Source organism: Mustela lutreola, chromosome 13, assembly GCF_030435805.1.
Source record: "Mustela lutreola isolate mMusLut2 chromosome 13, mMusLut2.pri, whole genome shotgun sequence".
Taxonomy (NCBI): domain Eukaryota; kingdom Metazoa; phylum Chordata; class Mammalia; order Carnivora; family Mustelidae; genus Mustela; species Mustela lutreola.
Window position 1 is genome coordinate 80,460,359 of NC_081302.1, and position 24,413 is coordinate 80,484,771.

Consider the following 24,413-nt stretch of genomic DNA (forward strand, 5'->3'; position numbering starts at 1 on the left):
TGAGATAGATCTACCCCAACATATCTTTTCATCCATCCATTTTGAAGTTTTATAACATTCTCTATAAATATCTTACATGTATTTTGTTAAATTTGTTCATTGACATCTGACATCATTTTTATGCTGTGGCAAATACAATTCCATTTTCATCTTCTATTCAATTGGAATTTATATGTTATTTCTAAAAGCAGTTTCCCTAGCAATTAAAAGCTATAAACAGCCTTTTTCTTTTCTTTTCTTTTTTGAGAAAGAGAAAGAGAAGGAGAGAGTAGGGTGGGGATATATGGGAAGGGGCAGAGGAAATGGGAAAGAGAAAGAATCTTAAGCAGGATTGATCTCACAACCCAGGATCATAACCTGAGCTAAAATAAAAAATCAGATGCTCTAACTGACTGAGCCCCCCAGGCGTCCCTACACACAACTTTTTAAGACGAAAGTTAACTATCATTCCTAATTTCTACCAAGATGATGCAAGGATCCTAAGATACTTTATTTCAATCCTCACTCATATATATAAATTGCTTCTCAATTTTATAAAACTTGAGTATTATTGTTTTATGCAGCCAGTGTTTATTTACATTTATTCATTTCTTTACATTAAAAAAAATCTTCATTTCTTTTGTAGCTTAGATTTTCCATCTCTGATCATTTTACTTATTCTGAAGTATAAATTTAAAATTTGCTTTAGTATGGATCATGGCAAACTCCATCTTTTTGTTTGTTTGTTTGTTGGAAAAATGAATTTTCCTCCCTACTCTCATTTTCTGGAAGATATTTTTTCCTGGGAGAAGTATTTTATTTATTTATTATTTATATTCATTTTTTGAAAAATTTTTTTTTCCCAAGTAATCTCTGCACCCAGCATGGGGCTCAAACTTACAACCCTGAGACCAGGTGTCCTATGCCGCACTGACTGAGCCAGCCAGGTGCCCCTGGGAAAAGTACTTGAGATTGTCAGTTGTTTCTTTCTGTATATGGAAGATACCATTGCAATCTTCCATGGCTTCTATCGCTGATAAGAAGTCTACTATAAGTTTAATTGTTGATCTGCTGGAGGTAATTTGTACTTCTATTCTAGATGGTTTTTAAAATCCCCATTTTTGTCTTTGGTGTTGCCATAATGAATTCACCATAGTGAACCTGTAGTTCACTAGCCTGTGTCTAGAGTTGGATTTCTTTTTAATATACTTGGAATTCGTTGGTTGCTTTATTTTTGGATTGGTGTCTAGCATGCATTTTGATAAAAAAAAAAATGAGGCATTGTCTCTTCAAATATTATCTTTGCCCCAGTTGCTCTCCTTCTCTCTTATTCTTGTGAAACTATGATCAAGTTTGCTTTAGATCTTTTAATTCTATCCTTCATTTTTCTTAACCTCTTTTCATATAATCTTTTTGTCTCTCTGTATTCCTTTTCTTTGTGTATAATCTTCTTTTAGTAACTTCCAGTTTTCTAATTCTTTTTCTAATTTGTCTCATCTGTTAAACTCACCCAATGAGTTTTCCACTCCAATTTTTGTATTTCAGGTATAGAACTTACATTTGGTTCTTCTTCATATTTTCTATATCATTCAAAAATCATTTTCCCATACACTGCAGATGTTTTAAGGGGCTTTAATTTCTTGAAATAAAACAGTTGCTTTATAAACAAAGCCTGATAATTATAAAATCTTTTATTGCCATCAGGTTGTAACTGCCAATGATCTCTTGAGAATTGTTTCCTTGTGTACTAGTTTTATTGATGTTGTTGTGATGAATTATTTTCCTTTGAAAACTAATTGTGAGAATTATTTGAAACCTATCGTAGAGAGACAGTCCAATCAAAAAGAATTTGCATTTGCTGTAATAAAATTCTTAGGCACTACTAATTGCAAACACTTTCAATTATATGCACAGCTTGACATTTGGGAGAAGTTTTTTGGGTAGTAAGAATATAGGTTGCAAATCCATCTATTAACTTTTTTGTGGTTGTGATATATCCAAGACAGGCAATTTCTCAATGTCAATGCAAATTTTCTGATGTATTCTATGGTTTGGGTTGGTTGTATTTTTATATGTCCCTGGCTTTATGTAGGAAGAGTACCTCATTAGACTCCCCATTCATTAGGCCCTAGATTTTAACTTCTGAATTTTATGTCCTGTAAGAAATATAAATGGCCCTTTTGCCACAATTTCACTATTCTGCTTACCTCTCTGGGTGTACAGTTTCTTATAGTGTATAGTGTATAACTTCTCTACTCAAAATGCTAACAAAACAGGAGGCTGGGTACTGAGACACTAGGAAACAAGCTCAAGGAATAATATAAGCCCATGATTTAACTCTTTGAAGAAATAATCTTGGGTTTCCTCCTTGGCTTTTGAAGATTGGTTAACTATCATGAAGGACACAATAACTATCTGGACCAGGAAGTTCACACCATCATACTATCTCAGTGGAAACAAATGGTCATTGATGTTCTTCACTCCAGAAAGGCAGCAGAACAGGAGACAAAAGTTTGGGAAAAACTAGCCAAAATGTATAAGACCACAAGAGACGTCATCTTTGTATTTGGATTCAAAACCCATTTCAGTGGTGCCAAGACAACTGACTTTGGTATGACTTAGGATTACTTGGATAATGCAAAGAAAAATGAACCCAAAAATTGAGTTGCAAGACAGAGGATGTATGAGAAGAAAAAGACCTCACGAAAACAGTGAAAGTAATGCAAGAGCAGAATGAAGAAAGTCAGGGGGACTACAAAGCCAATGTTGGTGCTGGCAAAAAGTGAACTGGAGATTCAACAACAGAAGGAGAAACACTTGGCAGTGACTTTATCTGTGGTGATTGTGCAGATTTTTGATGAGAGAATTAATAAACCAGAAATTAAAGGAAAAATGAAAGTATCCTCATGATTCCTATAATGTACCAAACCACAGCAAGGACAAACACCCACCAGAACAAGAGATGTGAAACATCATCTCAAATAATCAAACTATTTACTAGGAAATGGGTACATTCCTATTGAAACTTGAAGGTATATGCTATAAAATAAATGAACTATGGATTAAAGTCATTTGGAGAATCCACAAGCACTTTCTCCAAGAAATGCTTCTCCAACCTAAATAGAATTTTTCTGATTTAATTCTTTCTCATCTTTAAAGCTTTTCTGGTTCCTCTCAGTATTTGTCTGACTTGACTCTCAAAGTCTTTTCTTTGGAGTGTGCCATAGCAATTATGTTTCTCAAGGTCAGGTGATAGGTGGCAACTAGGAGAGCTCAGGTCCAGGTCCTGGCTTCACCATAATTCCAAAACTCCTTTGGTTAATGAAATGCAAGTCTGATGGATTATTATTTCTGGATCTTGACTCTGTAAACTGGATTAGCCCTTGCAGTCTCTGGACTGCTACAACAGACTAGAAGGCTAAGACTTGAGCCCTATGGGCTAAGTGCCTAAGGGCACTTTTGGTCACTTACTGCCCACTAAAGTGGGTTTATTCAAGAGTGATAATCTTCTGAAAGCTAAACATGGTGAAAAAGCTAAGTGTATGTAAACTATGTATCTGTATCCAAAACTAATATTTGTAGATGTGAAACTAATTTGTTCATTATTTTTTACAGAGAATAGAGAAAAAAGGTTTAAAATGTGTGTGTGTGTGTGTAAGTGAAGAAATGCCATTTCTCCCCTAAACTGTGCAAGGCTATAAATCATACTATTTGAGACAATTGTGCATGTATTTACTTCCTCTGAATTATATTTTCACAACACAGTTGCCAAGTATAGGTCTATTTCTACTGCAGAGAGTGGTGCCTGGAATTTGTCAGGGTTCCTCTGCTATTACTCTGTGGGTTGTGCGGTTGTCAGGATTACGTTCAGTGTGTATGCGTGGGAAAGGTGCTGGCGGTGGGTGGGAGGTAGGCAGAGGGAGAGGCAGCAGGAAATCTGAAGAGTAAGAGATTTACCTCAGAAGAATATTTTCAAAAAAAAAAAAAAAGGAAGAAGAATATTTTCTTTTCTTTCTCAGAAAGAGTAAGTCTGATAAAGAAATATAGTGTATAAAACAACAAATATTTAGGAAAAAAAACCTCAAATTTTTATTTTTTAAAAGACCAATTTATAATATTAAATTTCATGCTGTTAATAATTCTTGAGTAAAACAATTTTATGTATAGCATGACTAATTTCTCATATCAAGATTTAGTAACAATAACAGAAATTTACAGCTGGAAGGAAACTTAGTACTCTCCTAGACCTTGCCTTCATTTTTAAGAAGAGAAAACAGAGCTAAAAGGTTGACTTGCCAGAGGTCATAGTCAGTGATAAAAAAGCTAGGATCCAGGTCTCATCATTTCCTCTCAGATGTCCTTAACACAAATAGTTTTGAAATATTAACTTTTCCAATTTGCAGAGCTTTTCATTTGAGCTCCACAACACATTTTCACATAAATCATATTTGTAGGAGATATTATAAGCATTGCACCACATCCCAACATGAACATATTTCAAATCTGTACCTCTCTACTTTTAATTCATTTTTTTACTAAGAACAGTTAAGAAAAGATGTTTGTATATAAGTATATATTAAGAATGCTGCCTTAGACTATTCTTACCAATTTCATTAACATGAAATATATCTGAATTACTACAATTTTAAAAATTTACAGCAACCATCAATCTCAAAGATAGACCTATTTTCTAAAAGTCATACCTTCTAAAATCAAGCAAATTATGAAAAAGGGGAAGTGAACATGAATCTTTTTGAAAATTACCCAGCACTCTAATTGAAAGTCCTTTACCCTTCTACAGTTTTTATTGTTTTTCATCTTTCCCCAAAACTACATATAAATAATATGAGAAAAGGTCTTCATCAATCCATACAAAGTTTTTAAGCAACAATGTAATACTACATCATTACAAGTCCTCTGGGTACAGAATCTTTTGGTGTGGACATGGAACTGACCGACGGAAGTTTCAGTCTTCGAAATGCTAGCTCAGAATAAAGACCAACATGTGGAGGATGATAAACTAGTCTGGATCCCCTTAATAAAAAGACCAATTTTCAATAAAAATATGGTGAATACATTTGTATGTTTAAAAATGCACAACTGTTTATGTTAAAAATAAAATAGCTTTGGGGGGAAACCTTAATAATGAATTAATCGAATTCATAGCACAGTTTTTATAAGAAAATATTTTCTAGGTTCCTTGTTTGGAGGCTGGGAAACTGTCTTCCTTTTGTCATGGATAATGGCCACTGGCAAAAAGGCAACATGGAGGCTCAAGGAATAAGCCCTCCTCTCCAGAGGAACACAGCATGAGCACAGTACAAAGACAGCATTAGTTATGTCTTCATAAGTCAGATGCTCAGAATCCATAATACCTAGACTCCTATTAATGTTGAATGGGACAATCTATAATAATGTGATCACAGTGATTACAGGTCTGAAAGGGATAAAATAACATTTTGTCCAACTCATAAAAATCTCACCGGATCATGAACATCTAACTAAGTTTCTAGTTTATGTCATATATGTTCCAAATCTCATCACCACTGAAATCTTAGGGTATAGGTATTTTCATCCTCATTTAGCAGATGAGAGAACTGAGAGACTAAGAGAAGACAAAACTCTGGATGATTGACACATCTCCAAAGGCAAGAGAAACAAAAGCAAAAATGAACTACTGGGACTTCATCAAGATAAAAAGCTTTTGCATGGCAAAGGATATAGTCAACAAAACTAAAACGCAATCTATGGAATGGAAGAAGGTATTTGCAAATGACATATCAAATAAAGGGCTAGTATCCAAAATCTATAAAGAACCTACCAAACTCAAACCCAACAAACAAAAATTCCAGTCAAGAAATGGGCAGAAGACATGAATGTTTCTCCAAAGAAGACATACAAATGGCCAACAGACACATGAAAAAATGCTCATTTCTCACCAACGGGGAAATACAAATCAAGACCACCACAAGATACCACCTCACACCAGACAGAATAGCTAAAATAAACAACTTAGGAAACAACAAATGTTGGTGAGGATGCAGAGAAAAGGGAAACTTCTTACAGTGCTGGTGGGAATGCAAACTGGTAGAGCTACTCCGGAAAACAGTATAGAGGTTCCTCAAAAATTTATTTTTTTTTAAGATTTTATTTGTTTATTTGACAGAGAGAAATCACAAGTACACTGAGAGGCAGGCAGAGAGAGAGAGAGAAGGAAGCAGGCTCCCTGCTGAGCAGAGAGCCCGATGCGGGACCCTGAGATCATGACCTGAGCCGAAGGCTGCAGCTTAACCCACTGAGCCACCCAGGCGCCCAGGTTCCTCAAAAATTTAAAAAGAGAGTTACCCTATGACCCAGAAATTGCACTACTAGGTATCTAACCAAAGGATACAAACATGGTGGTTTGAAGGAGCACCTGCACCCCAGTGTTTGTAGCAGCCATACCTACAATAGCCAAAATATGGAAAGAGCCCAGATGTCTATCAACAGATGAATGGATAAAGATTTGTTATGTGTGTGTGCATGTGTTATATGGAATATCACTCACCCATCAAAAAGAATGAAATCTTGCCTTTTGCAATGGATGGAACTACAGTGTATTATCCTAAGTGAAGTAAGTCAGAGAAAGACAAATACTATATGATTTCACTCATATGTGCAATCTAAGAAACAAAACAGATTAACATAAGGGAAGGGAAGGAAAAATAAAACAAAATGAAAATGGAGAAGGAGGCAGACCATAAGAAAGGCTGAACTCTAGAAAAGAAACTGAAGGTTGCTGGATGGGAGGTTGGTGGGGGGAAGGGGTAATTGGGTGATTGGCATTAAGGACATAACCTGATATAATGAGCACTGGGTGCTATATGCAACTGATGAGTCACTAAATCCTACTCCTAAAATTAGTAATACAGTATATGCTAACTGAACTGAATTTAAGAATTAAAAAAAAGTCTGTGATTCCTTTGCTAAGATGTGCTGAGCTCTATCACAATTGTGTGACTTAAATGAGCTATAAATTAGTGTTCATTCTTTCCTATAGATAATTCTCATTGTTCTTTAGTGTAAATTAACCGAGCCTTATTAAGTGTGGCTAACTGTCAGGCTAAGGATACACGGACAAAACCAAACCCAGAGACCCTCAAAGAGCTCAAACCAGTGGAGAAGTTTAATATATAAACACCCTGTTACAGATGAAGGTGATTGCAATGAAAAGATCACACAGAAGTGGGGTGGTAGCATGGAAGAGTAAAGGATTAACTTCGTTTGAATTTTCTGGGGAAGATTCTTATAGAAGATGACTTCTGAGGGGCACCTGGATGGCACAGTCAGTTGAATACCCACCTCCTGTTTGCAGGTCAGCTCATGGTCTTGGGGTTGACGGATGGAGTCCTGTGTCAGACTCTGCACTAAGTGAAGAGTCTGCTTGAGTTTTTCTTTCCCTCTCCTTCTGCCCCTCTGCTCAGGCTCACTCACTCTGACTCAAATAAATAAATATTAAAAAAAAAAAAAAGGGATGACCTCTGAGATTATTTTTGAAAGATAAACATGAATTCACGAGATTGGGAAGGGCCAAAGAGCATTCCAAGCATTTGGTAGGTCCTGGAGACTTCTCCCTCCTGGCATGTAATTATAAGCTGTCCCGCACTGCTGGTGTATAAAGTAAGAGTGGGGCCTGTGGGACCTGAGGCTGAAGAGGCAAAGGCAGATTAAAGAACCTCACGTGTGCCTGTTACAGTTTGAATTCAGCAGAAAGCCAGTAAGGAATCATTGGTGGGGTTCAGTTCTCGGAGATAAAGTATGTATTATATTCAAGTTTGAAACTGATGATGTTGGTAACAGATGGATTAACCAAACACCCTAAAAGGGCCTCTAGAGATCATACATGATCTGGCTCCTTTGTATTTCTCCAGCTTGATTTTGAGTCATCCTCTTCTGTCCTCTATCTGGTAACACTAAACCACATTCGGTTCTCTTTTCTGGGCTTTTGTACAAGTGGTCCCTTTGCTTGGAAATTCTTTCTTTTCATTTTGAGGGTCTAACTCTTCAACTTATCTTTTAGAGCTTAACAGGAAGATAATTTCTGTTGGAAAGCTTGCACTAACCCTCAAAAATTGGAGCTACCCATCTACCATGTGGTACTTAGTCTGCTTGTACTTCCCTTCTCAAAGCACTTACTTCACTGTCACGTGACCAACTGCCTGTTGATTTTCTCTCCAGATACTGTGAATTTTCTAAGGGCAAGCTTGATGGCCTGTGTATCTACAATACCTAGTGCAGCCCTGCAATGCAGACAGTGTTTGAAAATAAGCTCTTGAATGGGTGCTGAATGTCAAGTGTGCAGCTAGCAGTAGATCAATTGGGTGACCAATGATAAAGGTCTGAACTGAAGAGGGTTAGGATCACTAAAACTTGGTGACTTGCCAGAGTTAAAGAGGAAAGAAAAAAAGGAAAAAGATTAAGTAGTGAAGGATAGTTACCAATTTTTAAGAAAATAGGTAGGACAACACAACCATGGTTGCCTATAAACTCTCTCTCTCTGACCTCTCTCCTATTGCTCCTACCTCAGTTTTCCCAAAATGCGAGACTTACTCTTGCTTCACAATGGGCGACTGCTGTTCCTTCATCCTGGGAAAATATTCCCCAAATGCCCCCATGGCTTGCTCCCTCACCTCCTCAGATCTTTGCTCAAATGGTAACTGTATAGTGATGGCTTCCCTGAGCATCCCACTTAGAATCATAACCCTATCCACATCTTGGCTCTCCTTAGTCCTCTTTCCTCCTCTATTTTTCCCCACAGAATTTATATCAGACACACAACAGATTCATTTGCTTTGTCTTTTCCACTACAGATGTGTTCCCTGAGGGGTAAATAGTTGTTAATTTGTTTACTTCACTACTGTACCCTCAGGGCCTAGGACATAGTAGGCATTCAATATATGTTTAATTAGTGATTGAACAAGTGAATTAACAGTAGCATCAGCATCGGTACAGAGTGGGGAAAAAGTATGCAGAAAATGATTATGTGCACTTTTAAATATGCTCAATTAGAAGAGGTCACTGAGAAGAAAGACAAAATTGGAAGAGTAGCAGGGGGACCCTGGGTTTGCTTTATCCCTCAAACAGAGGAGCTCAACATCAAATCATTTTGAACAACTAGGAAATAGATTTGAGGATTAAGAAAATAATCTGCGTAACTGGAGGGAAAGTGGCAGATGTGAGGTTTGGAGCTATGAACTAGGGGAGAGAAAAGCTGTGGTGCTGGGAAAGGGAGGGAGCCATTTGTGTAGAGTGAAGCCAGGGAGAGAGGGAGAGGGCAGGAAAAAGAACAGCATATAGGGTTCCTGCAATATGCTGGGGTGAGGGGATCCCCTGAATGGCACTGAGAGAAATCACTCCCCCTCCTGGAGTACATGTGGAAGAGGGATTTTGCTTTTCTGTGGACAAAAGGCCCCCTAGGAGCCACTGAGTGGCTGTTTAGCAGCAGGGGACAGAAGCATGTGTAGAGGGCAGATATGCTGGTCACAGCTTTCCACTGTGGGGCCCAACAGACTCCACTCTGTGTGACTGCCTTTATGGGACAGAATGGTGCTGGGCAAGCTGCAAGCCTCTCCTCCTAGGGAGAGAAGCAGGCCCACACCTTGCTGGGTCCTTTAAGATTTGGAGTTTTCAATACCAGCCATGGGACAAAGATAAAACACATAACTGTGGCATAGCGTGTGCAGATGGCCAGGCACAGGGAAGTTGAGGTGCAGTGATATGATGAAAGCCTGGAACACAGGAGAAGAAGTTGTTCACTTTTTTATCAGGGCCTCCTAAACAGTAGCAGCTGTGAGTTTTCCCCCAGGTTGAGATGGTGGGGTGATAGGATCTTCCACACATTCCCTTCCCCCCACCACCATGGTTGGACTTAAGAGAGAAACAGAACCTCCAGGGGAGGCTGGAGTCCCTTACACCAAACCCTGCCCTTGTGCACCCAACAGGGGCAAGTTTCCTAAGGCAGGTCTGACTGTGAACCAGCACAGGGGGCCTCTCCCTCAGAACAACATACGCTGCCCCACATGTACCAGGTCTACTAATCACAGAGTGCTCTAAAGCATCAGCTTCAGTCCTGGTGGAAATAGGACCAGGTTTTCTTTTCTTAAGAATTCTTTTATTTCTTTATTCTTTATTTTCTTCTTCCTTTGGCATTAGGCTTATAGTTTTGTGTTTATTTGTTGGTTTGTTTCTTTTTTTCCTTTGTAGGATCAGCCTTTTTTTGTTGTTGTTGATTCCCCCCCTTTTCCTTCCTTCTTTCTCATTATTTGGAATCAGGGTTATAGTTGTTTGTCTGTCTGTTTTTTCTTCCTTTTCCTTTTCTCTTTTCTTAGATCAGCCCCTTTTTTTTTTAATTTTTTTTTTAAAATTAGGCTTATCTCAACAAACAAATCAAAGCACACCTAGTGAAAGGTTCAACCACCTCCCACTGCAAGCAAGGAGGAAGTCTGAGCAAACTGACCTATGGAAAAGAGCAGCCAAAACACTACATCAGAGTGCACACAGCATACAACAGAAACACTTCCTGAAGTGCAAGACCCTGGACAGTGTGTGACCCCTTCTTAATATAGTATTCCTCTCAGGAGCAGGAAACCTAACATTCTTTCATGACATGCAAAAGACAGAAACCTAGACATAATGACAAGACAGAGGGATTCTCCCTAAAAGAAATAGCAGAAGAAATCACAGCCAGGGATTTCTCAAAACAGATGTAATCAATATATCTGAACAAGAATTTAGAATGACAGTCATAAGAATACTACCTGGGCTTCAAAGCAGCATAGAAGAGACCAGAGAAATCCTCACTGCAGAGATAAAACTAGTCATGCTGAAATAAAAATGCTATAGCTGAGATGCAGAACCAACTGGATGTAATCACAATGAGGATGGAAGAGGCAGAGAACCAAATAGGTGATAGTGAAAATTATGGAAAATAACGAAGCTGAAAAGAAGAGGGAAAGAAAACATCATGAATACAAACTTAGGGAATTTAGTGATTCAACAATGTGCAATATTATCTGTATCCCAGGAGTCTCAGAAGAATAAAAGTGTGAAAATGAGGCAGAAAGTTTATTTGAACAAATTATAGCTGACAATTTCCCTAATCGGGGGAAGGAAACAGGCATTTATGTCCAAGAGTCACAGAGAACTCCCCTCAAAACCCAAACAGAACAGGTCAACACCAAGATATATTATAGTGAAACTCACAAAACAAAAAAGATAAAGTGAGAATTCTGAAAGTAGCCAGAGGCAAAAGGTCCTTAACCTACAAGGGTGGACACATAAGGTTAGCTGCAGACCTGTCCCCAAAAACGTAGCAGGCCAGAAATAAGCAGCATGATATATTCAACACGCTGACTGGGAAAAATAACACAGCCAAGCAGCAAAGCTGTCATTAAGAATGGAGGGAAAGATAAAGAGTTTCCAAGATAAGCAAAAACTAAAGGAGTTCATGAACACTAAACCAGCTCTGCAAGTAATACTAAAAGGGATTCTTAGAGCAGGAAATAGATACCAAAAGTGACAGGAACTTTTTAAACCATTTTTAAAAGGAACACAGACAATCTACAGGAACAGCGATTTTACAAGTAATACAATGGCACTAAATTCCTATCTATCAATAATTACTCTGAATGTAAATAGGCTCAATGCTCTAATCAAAATACACACGGCTTCAGAATGGATTAAAAAAGAAAAAAAAAAAAAACCCACCAAGATGCTGCTTACAAGAGACTCATTTTAGACCAACTGACACCTCCAGACTGAAAGTGAGGGGTGGAGGACCAGGCTAATGGACACCGTGCTAATGAATCATGCTAGTGGACTTCATAACAAAGCTGGAATAGCCATACTTACATCAGAAAAACTATATTTTAAACCAAAGACTGTAGTAAGAGATGAAGAAGAGTACTGTATTATAATAAAGGGGTCTATCCAACAAGCTCTAACAGTTACAAATATTTATACCTCCAACTTGGGAGCAGCCAAATATATAAATCAATTAGTAACAATCTTAAAGGAACTCATTGATAATAATATGATAGTAGGAGGGGCCTTTGACACCTCACTCACTCCAATGGACAGATCATCTTAAGGAGATCAACAAGGAAATAATGACTGAATGGCACACAGGACCAGATGGACTTAAGGGACATATTCAGAGCATTCCATCCTGAAGCAGCAGAATACATATTCTTTTTGAGTGCACATGGAACATTCTCCAGAAGAGATCAAATACTGGATCACAAATCAGGCCTCAACAAGCACAGGAAGACTGAGATCATACCATACATATTTTCAGACCACAGTGCTAGGAAACTTGAAGTCAACCACAAGAAAAAATTTAGAAGGACCACAAATGCATGGAGGTAAAAGAACATCCTACTAAAGAATGAATGGGTTAAGCAGGAAATTAAAGAAATTAAAAAAAAATTGGAAGCAAAAGAAAATGAAAACACAACAGTCCAAAACTGCAGCAAATGCAGTTATAAGGAATTTTATTGCAATATAAGCCTTTCTCAAGAAGAAAAGTCTCAAATACACAACCTTAACTTACACCTAAAGAAGCAGGAAAAAGAACATCAAATTAAGCCCAGAATCAGCAGAAGAAGGGATATAACTATGATTAGAGCAGAAATAAATGATATACAAGTAAAAAAAAAAATTAGGACACATCAATGAAAGTAGGACCTGGTTCTTTGAAAGAATTAACACAATTGTTAAATCCCTAGGCCAGACTTACCAAAAAGAAAAGAGAAAGGACACTAATAAATAAAATCACAAATGAAACAGGAGAGCCCATAACCAGCAATGAAGAAATTCAAATAATTACAGGAGAATCTTATAAGCAATTATATGCCAAAATATATAAACTACCAAATATATGGAAATATATAAACTACCAAAACTGAAATAGGAAGGAATAGAAAATCTGAACAGACCCATAACCAGCAAAGAAATTAAATCAATCATCAAAAATAACCCAAAACACAAGGTCCAGGGCTGGATGACTTCCCAGTGGAATTCTACCAAACATTTAAAGAAGAATTAATACCTATTCCTCTGAAGCTGTTTAAAAAAGTAGAAAAGGAAGGAAAACTTCCAAACTCATTCTATGAGGCCAGCATCACCTTGATTGCAAAACCAGACAAACACCTCATTAAAAAGAATTACAGACCAATATGGCCAATGATCATGTGCAAAAATTCTCAACATGATTCTAGCCAATCAATTTCAACAGTAAATTAAAAGGATTATTCACCAAGATCAAGTGCAATTTATTCCTGGGCTACAGGGGTGGTTCAATTTCCGCAGGTCAATCAACACGATACACCACATTAATAAAAGGATAAGAATCATATGATCCTCTCAACAGACGCAGAAAAGCATTTGAAAAAAGTACAGCATCGTCCTCGAAAAAAACCCTCAAGAATGTAGGGATAGAAGAACATACCTCAACATCATAAAGGCTGTATACAAAAGACTAAGAGCTAATATGATCTTCAATGGGGAAAACTGAGAGCTTTACCCCTAAGGTCAGGAACATGATAGGGATGTCCACTCTTACTGTTATTGTTCAACACAGTCCTGAAAATCCTAGCCTCAGCAATCAGACAACAAGAAGAAATAAAAAACATCCAAATTAGCACAGAAGAAGTCAAACTTTCACTCTTCTCAGACAACATGATACTTTATGTAGAAAACCTTTATGTAGAAAGATTCCACCAACAAATTGCTAGAACTGATATGTGAATTCAGCAAAGTCACAGAATACAAAATGGACATTCAGAAATCTGCTGCATTTCTATACACCAATTATAATAAAAGAGCAGAAAGAGAGATCAAGGAATCAATCCCATTTACAATTACATCAAAGACAATAAGATACCTAGAAATAAACCTAACCAGAGAAATAAAAGTTCTGTACCGTGAAAGCTAGAGAACACATATAAAAGAAACTGAAGAAGGCACAAAGGAATGGAAAAACATTCCATGTCATGGATTGCAAGAAAAAAAATACTATTGTTAAATGGTCTATTCCACCCAAAGCAATCTACATATTCAATGCAATCCCTATCAAAAATAACACCAGCATTTTTCACAGAGCTAGAACGAACAACTATAAAATTTGTATGGAACCAGACAAAACTCTAAATAACTAAAGTGATGTAGAAAAAAAAAAAAAAAAGAAAAAGAAACGCTGGAGGCATCACAATTCCGGACTTTAAGCTTTATTACGAATCTGCAGTCATTAAGACAGTATGGTATTGGCACAGAACAGACATATAGATCAAAGGAACAGAAAAGAGAAACCAGAAATGGACCCACAAGTGTAAGGTCAACTAATCTTCAACAAAGCAGGAAAAAATATCCAATGGGAAAAAGACACTGTCTTTAAAAAATGGTGTTGGAAAAAACTGGACAGTGACAGGCAGAAGAATGGCACCAGACTACTTTCTTACACCACACACAAAAATAAATTAAAAGTGGATGAAAGACCTAACTGTGACACAGGAAACCATCAATATTCTAGAGAAGAACACAGGCGGCAACCTCTTTGACCTCGGCCATAGAAATTTCTTACTAGACATATCACCGGAGGCAAGGGAAACAAAAACAAAGATGGACTATCAGGACCTCATCACGACAAAAAGCTTTTGCACACTGAAGGAAACAATCAACAAAACCAAAAGGCAACCGATGGAATGGGAGAAGGTTTTTGCAAATGACATATCAGATAATGGGCTAGTATCCAAAATCTATAAAGAACTTATCAAACTCAACACCCCAAAAAACAAATAATCCAGTTAAGAAATGGGCAGAAGACTTGAATAGAACCTTGTCCAAAAAAGACTTTCAGATGGCTAACAGACACAAGAAAAGAGGCTCAACATCTTGCATCATCAGGGAAATACAAATCAAAACCAAAATGAGATACTACTTCACACCTGTCAGAATGGTTAAAATTACCAACTCAGAAACAACAGGTGTTTGTGAGGGTGCAGAGAAAGGGGAACCTTCTTGTACTGTTAGTTAAAAGGCAAATTGGTGATCCACTCTGGAAAACAGTATGGATTTTCCTCAGAAAGTTAAAATGCGAGCTACCCTATGACCCAGCAATTGTATTATTAGTTATTTATCCAAAGGATACAAAAATTCTGATTTGAAGGGGCACATGCACCCCACGTTTATAGCAGTACTATCAATAATAGCCAAATTATGGAAAGAGCCCAGATGTCCATTAACAGATGAATGGATAAAGAAGATGTGGTATATGTACAATGGAATACTACTTGGTATCAGAATGAATGAAATCTTGCCACTTGCAATGATATGGATGGGACTAGAGGGCATTATGTGAAATAAGTCAGTCAGAGAAGGACCAATACTCTGTGATTTCACTCATATGTGCAATTTCAGAAAAACAGATAAACAAAGAGGAAGGGAAGGAAAAATAAAATAAGATAAAAAACAGAGAGGGAGGCAAACCACAAGAGACTCTTTAATGTAGACAAGAAGCTGACAGTTGCTGAAGGGGAGGTGGGTGGGAAAATGGGCTCGATGGGTGATGGACATTATGGAGGACACTGGTTTGAATGTGAACTCGGTGTTGTATGCAGCTGATGAATAACTGGATTCTGTTCTTGAAAGCAGAGCCACACTCTATGTTACCTAACTTGAAATTTAAAAGAAGAAAGAAAGGGGGGAAGGGAGGGGCGGACGGACGACGGGAGGAGGAAGGAAGGATGGAGGAAAGAAAGAAGCAAAGGAACAAAGGATATAAAGTAGTGCCCAGAAAAACAAGTAAATGGTTCAGAAACTTGCAAATGTGTTTAACTAATTCCAAAGACATGCCCATCACAGTTACAGGTACCATTTTTCAACCATTAGTAGATTAGTAGAGATTAAAGATTTGGAAAAGACCCACCTAATTAATGTTTTTGGGTTAAAGTCACAATACAAATGCATACCCACATACCATATAAATACTTAAGGCTATAAATGAAGCAAACTCGAAAAGAAAATGCATTCCTTTCTCTCACTTTAAAAAAGAAAGAGGTCTCTGAGCAATACAACTGGTGCTCCGGGAAAAGGTTTCAGCTAGTATAAGAAGCATTATCATACTCACAAACAATGTGCACGGGAAAAAGAAAAATTTAAAAAGCTATAGAAATTGGGAAACAACAATATTTAAGGTTTGGGCAAAGGAAGAAGAATAAGCAAAACGGGAGCCTGGGTGACTCAGTGGGTTAAAGCCTCTGCCTTCAGCTCAGGTCATGATCCCAGTGGGTTAAAGCCTCTGCCTTCGGCTCAGGTCATGATCCCAGGGTCCTGGGATGGAGCCCCGCATTGGGCTCTCTGCTCAGCGGAGAGCCTGATTTCCTTCCTCTCTCCCTGCCTGCCTCTCTGCCTAGTTGTGATCTCTGTCTGTCAAATAAATAAATAAATAAATAACCTGGGGGGGGGGGGGGAAAGGCTAAGAACAATGCCAGAAAAGGAGAAAGGAGAGAATTTGAAGAGGTTCAGTAGTATCCAGTGTAAGACAAACTATAATAAAGGAAGAGAAAGACCCAGAGTATTTCATAATTAGGTTACTACTGACTTTAGTCAATGCAGTTTTAGAGGATCACAAAGTAACAATGACGAATAACCACCACTTATGGAACAATCACTTATAGGTATATTCAAGGGGGTGATTCAAATGTACTATCGCTAATCTTCCCAACCACATTACCAAGTACCTCTCCTATTATCCAAATTTTATAGAAGAAAACTTAGGCTAAGTAAGATGAAGTGTCTCATATGTTACAGATGAACAAAAAGTGGAGGAGCTAAGGTTTGAGTCCTAGTAAAAATATACCTTATAAAATGTTTTGTTCATATGACACTCTTGATGTAAATTCCACATGCATAAATTTTTGAGGTACAAAAATCTTGCCACTTTAAATACCAACAGTCACATATTTTAAAGATCTTTAAAAGAATTGTTAAAAAACCTTATACTTGATCATTTATGAATGCCATTATGAATGTCAATTGCTGTATTTATGCCTTTGGGAACAGTTGAGTCGTTTAGATTTTTTTGCTTTTATGATGAAAGGCACTACGGTTTTTTTTTTTTTTTTTTGAGAATCTGTGTCTTCATTTTATGATTTTTTTTTTTTTTGCCTATGGGCTAGAATCATGCTAAGTGCTATACATATATCCTCTCAGGTAATCCTCACCATAACCTTATGATTTAAGTTCTAGTATAAGAAAAAAGAGGAGAGAGTAAATAACTTATCCAATGTCACATATTCAGTCCTAGCAGAGGTTTTAGGTCTCTGAGCCTCCAACTCCAAAGCTCTTAATCTTAATTCTGACTCAGCTGTTTTCCAGGGTGATATGCCAATGAGGTCCTTAGTCACTTTGCAGATAGACCAGATTTCTGGATAAGTATTGCCCTAAATGAACTCTGAGATATTCAACTTCCAAAAATTTGCTGTTAATTGGGGAAAAAAAAAGTTAACCTTTTAGATATTTGGACAAATGCTAACAATTTAAGAAAAAAAAAAAAGGAAGCATCAGTATTCGTGAGTACTCTGTCATAATAGTTTAATAATTGCATTAATTTCCTATTTGTTACCAAATTACCATAAATTCATACTTTAAAACAATGCTTTTTATTACCTTGTTGTTGTATAGGGTCAAGTAACCTTGTATAGGTCTCACTGAGTTAAGGCTGGGGACAGCTGCATTCCTTTCTATGGGCTCTTTGGGGGAACCTTCCTTTTCCAGATTCTTGAGATGGCACATCTTCCTTGGCTTATGCTTCCTTTCCTCCATTTTTAAAGCCACAAGAGCAAAATGAGTCTTTATCACATGAAATATATTTCACCTTCTTTCCTGCACTCCTCTTGCTCTTTTAAGAACCCCTGTAATTGGGCGCCTGGTGGCTCAGTGGTTTAAAGCCTCTGCCTTTGGCTCAGGTCATGATCTCAGGGTCCTGGGATCGAGGCCCGCATCGGGCTTTCTTCTCAGTAGGGAGCCTGCTTCCCTCTCTCTCGATCTGCCTCTCTGCCTACTTGTGATTTCTGTGTGTCAAATAAATAAATAAAATCTTAAAGAACCCCTGTAATTACACTGGGCCCACCTGTATAATCTAGAATACTCTCCCTCTTAAGGTTAGCTGATTAGCAACTTTGACCCTATCTGTAACCTTAATTCGCCTTAGGCTGTGTAAGGTAACATACTCACAGGTTCTGCAGATCAGAACATAGGCACCTTTGGGGAACTCGTATTCTGAATACCACAGTAAATAAGAAAATTCTCACCTATAGCATAGTATGTTCCTACTATTGGAGAACAGGATGGAGAACATGTGTTCTCCATTTCTTTTTATTTTTTTTTTAACCAATAGAAGGAGAGGGAAAAAGATACTAGGCTGATTGGGAAATACGATTTGGATTATACTGTTTGCAGAAATATTTAGGCTGAATTTTCAAAATTTATCTTGCAGATCTTAAAAGTAGTCTTCAGCTATCCTCAGTCTAGGCAATAAAACAGGGGCATATGCTATGGTCCGGAAAGGTGCTTACTTTCTATAAAAGTTAAAGGATCTGTTCGTTAGTCTTCATTCATCCCTTCACCCCTTGCCCTTGCAAGTTACACTTTCACCCTTCCTAGCAATGTCCATGGACTCTAATTTACATATATGACCAAAATTCAAGCTATCTGAATGTAACCCATCTTTGATATTAGTGATTCCTCATACATGTTAGTGAAGCCTGCGGGTTTTCAGAGCTTTTTCTATACTTTAGAAAAATTAATTATTCCAACTAATTTTTCCAGCCCTAGAATCACATGAAGGAAACATTTTTTAAGCCACGAGTGGAAAAAGTTTTATTAACATTTTCTTATCAAAGCTCACCTTCCTTGGGGCGCCTGGGTGGCTCAGTGGGTTAAAGCCTCTGCCTTCAGCTCAGGTCATGATCTCAGGGTCCTGGGATTGAGCCCCGCATTGGGCTCTCTGCTCAGCGGGGAGCCTACTTCCCCCTCTCTCTTTGCTTGCCTCTCTGCCTATTGGTGATTTCTGTCTGTCAAATAAATAAATAAAATCTTTTAAAAAAAAAAAAGCTCACCTTCCTCTCTTTCCCTAATATGTCCTCCAAATTCTCAGAAAGTAACCTAATATTATTCCCACTTCCATTGTAATAAGTTGAACAGGGAAGACTTGCTAACCATAAATATTTAAAATAATAATTCAAAAATTGCTAAATAATTATTAAATAATAATTATATACTAACCTTTATTTTTTTAAACTTTATGTTTCTAGTACTCTTTTTTTTTTAAGATTTTATTTATTTATTTGACAGACATCACAAGTAGGCAGAGAGGCAGGCAGAGAAGAGAAGAAGTGAAGCAGGCTCCCCGCTGAGCAGAGAGCCAGATGCCCAGCTTGATCCCAGGACCCTGGGATCATGACCTGAGCCAAAGGCAGAGGCTTTAACCCACTGAGCCACCCAGGTGCCCCTAAACTAACCTTTATTACAATGCAACAAAAAAGAAACTGCAGAGGAATAAATTTAAAACAATAAGTTGTATCAATATAAAGAAAACACTGAAACTCTACTAAGAAAATAGAACATAAATGGAATAACATACCTTGCTGTTAGAATGAATATTGGAAGGATAACAACTCTCTTAAAATGAATACATTTTTACTTCACGGAAGTAGAGTTGTCCCAGACCAGCAGCATCAACATCACCCTTTGAATTTTAGGATACACAAATTCCAAGCCTCAACTCAGACTCAGTGAATTAGAAACTCTGAAGGTGAGGCCCCACAAACTATGTTTTAGCAAGCTTTCCGCAAGATTCTGACTGATAGGTGCAAAAATCTGAGATTCCTGTTTTAATGTCATTTTTTTTAAAGATTTATTTATTTATTTATTTGACAGAGATCACAATTAGGCAGAGAAGAAGGCAGAGAGAGACGAAGGGAAGCAGGCTCCCCGCTGAGCAGAGAGCCAGATGCTCAGCTTGATCCCAGGACCCTGGGATCATGACCTGAGCCAAAGGCAGAGGCTTTAAACCACTGAGCCACCCAGGCACCCGTTTTAATGTAATTTTAACAAAAGTAACAACGTAAATTTTTCCTCAACAGAGAAATAGAAATAGACAAGCTGATTCTAAAGGTCATATGGAAAAATACCCATTAAAATGTTGGCAAAGAAATCAATGGAAAAGAATAGAGAGTCCATAAATATTCTCTCTACATAAAGGAATTTAGTACCTAAGAAGAGTGGCGTTTTATTTATTTTTTTTAAAGATTTTATTTATTTACTTGACAGACAGAGACCACAAGTAAGCAGAGAGGCAGGCAGAGAGAGAGGAGGAAGCAGGCTCCCTGCTGAGCAGAGAACCCGATGTGAGGCTCGATCCCAGGATGCTGGGATCATGACCCGAGCCGAAGGCAGAGGCTTTAACCCACTGAGCCACCCAGGCACCCCAAGAGTGGCGTTTTAAATCAGAGAGGAATGATGCAGAGACAACTGGTTAGCCCTCACAAACAATAAGCCACCCAAATAAATAACGAAATGGAACAATAAGTTCCTGGAAGAAATAAGAGATGAATTTTTATGAACTGAGAAGAAACAAATGCCCTTCTAAGCAAGACATACAGGTAGGAAGAAGACTGGGAAATCTGATTGACTGCTTAAAAAAAAAATTAACAAAGAAAAAAGTACTGTAAACCACACCATGTGACCACTAATCAGCTAGAGAAAAGAATATTTGTAATATGTAAAACAGACCAAAAGTCCAACGACTCTAACTCACAAAGAGCATTACAAATTAAAACTCAATAAAAAAATGAGAGAAGGATATGAAAAGAGGTGCTGTGTGTGAAGCGAAGAAGACTCACAAACATATGAATATATGAAATATATGAGAAGGTATTATAAGAGAAGAGAAGTAAAACAATAAGGAGAAATTTTCATCTTTGAAATTGGCAAAACATACTTGATAATCCAATGTGGCAATGAGGAGAAACAGCATTCTCCTTTACCACAAACAGAAGCATAAACTGATGAAACATCATTGGAGGCAATTTTCCAACATCCATCAATATCTGAAAACAAACACACCTTACATTTCCTAGTTAGGAACTTATCGTTCAGTAATAGCACACATGGTCAAAGAGATGTAAATGCCATGGTGTTCATCCCATCATTGTTTGAAATAACAAAATAGTAGACCAAACCAAGTGTCTGTTACTAGAAAATGTGTAAATAATGCCCTATTCATCTTACAATACCAAACAACCACAACAACAAACTGAAATAGCTCTATGTAGCAATATCTAAGGTAAATTACCAAGTTAAAAAAAATGGTGAATAATAGAGAGTACAGTATATTTCTATATGTATAAAAGGAAATACAGATCTTTTGTCTCTCTATATACATGCTTCTCTAGGCATGTATTTATGAAAGACACACAGTAGCTGTTAACACTAGTTGATATTCTGGGAGTACCTGGGTGGCTCAGTCGTTAAGCATCTGCCTTCGGCTTAGGTCATGATACCGGGGCCTGGGATCAAACTCTGCAATGGGCTCCCTGCTCAGCAGAAAGCCTGCTTCTCTGCTTCTCTCTCTCTCTCTCGTTCCCCCTGCTTGTGTTAACTCTCTTGCTGTCTCTCTCTAATAAATAAATACACAATCTTTAAAAAAATATTCTGTTTGGGATCCAGGGTCGAGGTGTTTAGGGTAGAAACCTTATTTACAACACTTTTTTGTTCTATTTCTACTATTTGAATTGCTTTTTATTTTTTTAAATTTCACTATAGTGGATACACATTACATTAGTTTCAGGTGAAAATAGTATAGTAATTCAACAACTGTATACATTATGCTTTCCATACCACAAGTATAGCTGCTATCTGTCCCCATACATTGCTATTACAATATCATTGATTATATTCCCTACACTGTACCTTTTATTCCCATGACTTACTCACTCCATAACCGGAAGCCTGTATTTCTCTCGCTCCTTCGCGGTTTGTTCATCCCGCCCCACCCCCAGCCCTTCCCTTCTGGCCACCATCAGTTTGTTTTCTGTATTTATAGGTCTGATTCTGCTTTTTGTTTGTTTATTCATTTTGTTGTTTAAATTCTACATATAAGTGGAATCATATGGTATTTGTCTTTTAAAAAGTAGAGCTTAATGTTTGGAATGGTGGAGTAAAAGCAATAGCAACAATGGCAAAACTGTCAAAATCATCTTTTTCCAAACTCTGCAAATTGACTTCAGTTAGTTATCTCATTTTTCTCTTAATCCCATTCCCCTATCAGGTTCTGGAGTAGCAATGAAAACAAAGAGCCTCACCACTCTGGTAGCTGGCTAAACTCGCAGCCTATCAATACATATAGGATTAGGGTAGGTTTAGAATTCCCTGAAATGTCCATACCTAAAGAACTGTCAATATTTGCCTATCTAGCATCTCACCAAACGATTCCATTTTCAAGGCATTTTATTTCATGACTCAAGAGCTGCCTCTGTGCAAACAGTGTTACTTTGGAGCGCTTACGAAAGAAAATCAGTGGCAATTAGTTAGCACTGAAGCTGTTGGAGGGAACTTTAACGCTTGGGGCTGATGAGAGGCTGATCAAACAAACACAAATTAAAGGGAAAATTGAAGAATTAAGATGTCCACATGGAACCCTGAAAAACTTCAACATATTCCTGGGATTCTAGAGGCTCATGTACATGCAAAGAGCTTAGTGCATGACCATGAAAGACTTGAGAAGGCTCTGAGCTCTCATTTCTGGCTGACTTTGAGACTCTGTGCAAGCAGAAAGTGAAGGCTAAGGCCAAGGCAGGGTTGTGAACTGCCCGGTGGAGCACTGAGGGAACGCCCCGACAAATATACCAAGCCCCTCAGCAAAGGTTGAGAGACTTCTTCGTTCAACCTCCCATCAATCACTGGCTGACTGCTAAGGCACCAGAACAGAGACTTCAGTGCCCACACAACAAAGAACGGACTTTACCGAACAATCACTTAAAACACAGAGAGCAGCTTTCCGCGTCTCCCGCGGCGAGCGGCCGGTCGCAGCGGCGTGGTCGCGGCTTCCCGGCCCACAGCTTCTTCGCCGGCCCCGCCGCCGCCGCGCTCGCTCCTGCCTCTGGGCCGTGGGAAGGTGGTGGCCGGAACCGCGCCGGCGCCGCCGGCGTCTGCGGGGCTCTCTGCAGCGGGTACTGCATCTGCTTCGGCCGCAAGAGGCCGAGTGACCCCAACTTCGAGAACAGGCTTCGAGAACGAAGAAAGAAACAAAAGCTTGCCAAGGAGAGAGCCGGACTTTGCAAGTTACCTGACCTTAAAGATGCCCAAGCTGTTCAGAGATTCTTCCTTGAATAAATACAACTTGGGGAAGAGTTGCTAGCCCAAGGCGAATATGAGAAAGGTGTAGACCATCTGACAAATGCAGTTGCTGTGTGTGGACAGCCACAGCAGTTGCTGCAAGTGTTACAGCAGACTCTCCCACCACCAGTGTTCCAGATGCTTCTGACCAAGCTTCCAACAATTAGTCAGAGAATTGTAAGTGCTCAGAGCTTGGCTGAAGATGATGTGGAATGAGAACATGTCAACATAATCTCAATTAAAAATATTTTTAAAATCTGAAGTTGGAAGCTGAGCAGCTCTGGGGGGAAAAGGGCAAATAGGCTTGTTACGGACTGTCCTACCCTGAAATCTACCAAAGTTAATTTTTACTTTGTGTAGATCCATTCGCCTGTTTTATTTATTTTTCCCAGTGAAAAGTGTATTTTGATACACTATGCGGTCCATTTTATAAATATACTGATTTACCAAAATATCATGGATTTTATTCCTAAAACGTGCAATTAAAGTGTACATATAACATCACATTACTTAGGTTAAAAATACTCAGTGCTTAGTTTTGAAAGATAGGCCGAAAAAGTATAGGAGAAAGCTGAAGAATGCACGTTCTTTTTAAGCTCGTACATTTGCTCTACATTAAAGAATTGGATGGAGTCTATCAAGACTGAGCATTAAAATCTTTGAGAGATTATTTTTTTCCTTTTAATCTCTTAAATAGGATGTGAGAAGTGCTGCTGTGCTGTATTAATTCACCTCCTCCCCGTGTATTTGTCATTTTAATCGGTGGGCTTAATGTGTTCTGGATATTTATCGTATTTTAGATGTATGTAGTAAATAGCACCGGGAATTAAATCTATGTACATCCTTTTTCTAGCCATGTGAGCCTCACTAATTACTGTCTACCCTCTTTCCTCACTTAAAAAATGAGGGAATTGGTCTGCTAATTCAGAGAAGTGTCCCTTTCAGCTTTTAATTCATTTGTTTCCGTTAAGCACCACCATCTCCTGAGGGATATATTTGTT

General features: G+C 38.1%; 1 pseudogene; it reads left to right on the top strand.

The window, feature by feature from the left end:
• The first annotated feature begins 2,742 nt into the window (after positions 1-2,742).
• LOC131813644 (mitochondrial import receptor subunit TOM20 homolog) lies at positions 2,743-23,674 on the top strand (annotated as a pseudogene).
• Positions 23,675-24,413: the final 739 nt, after the last annotated feature.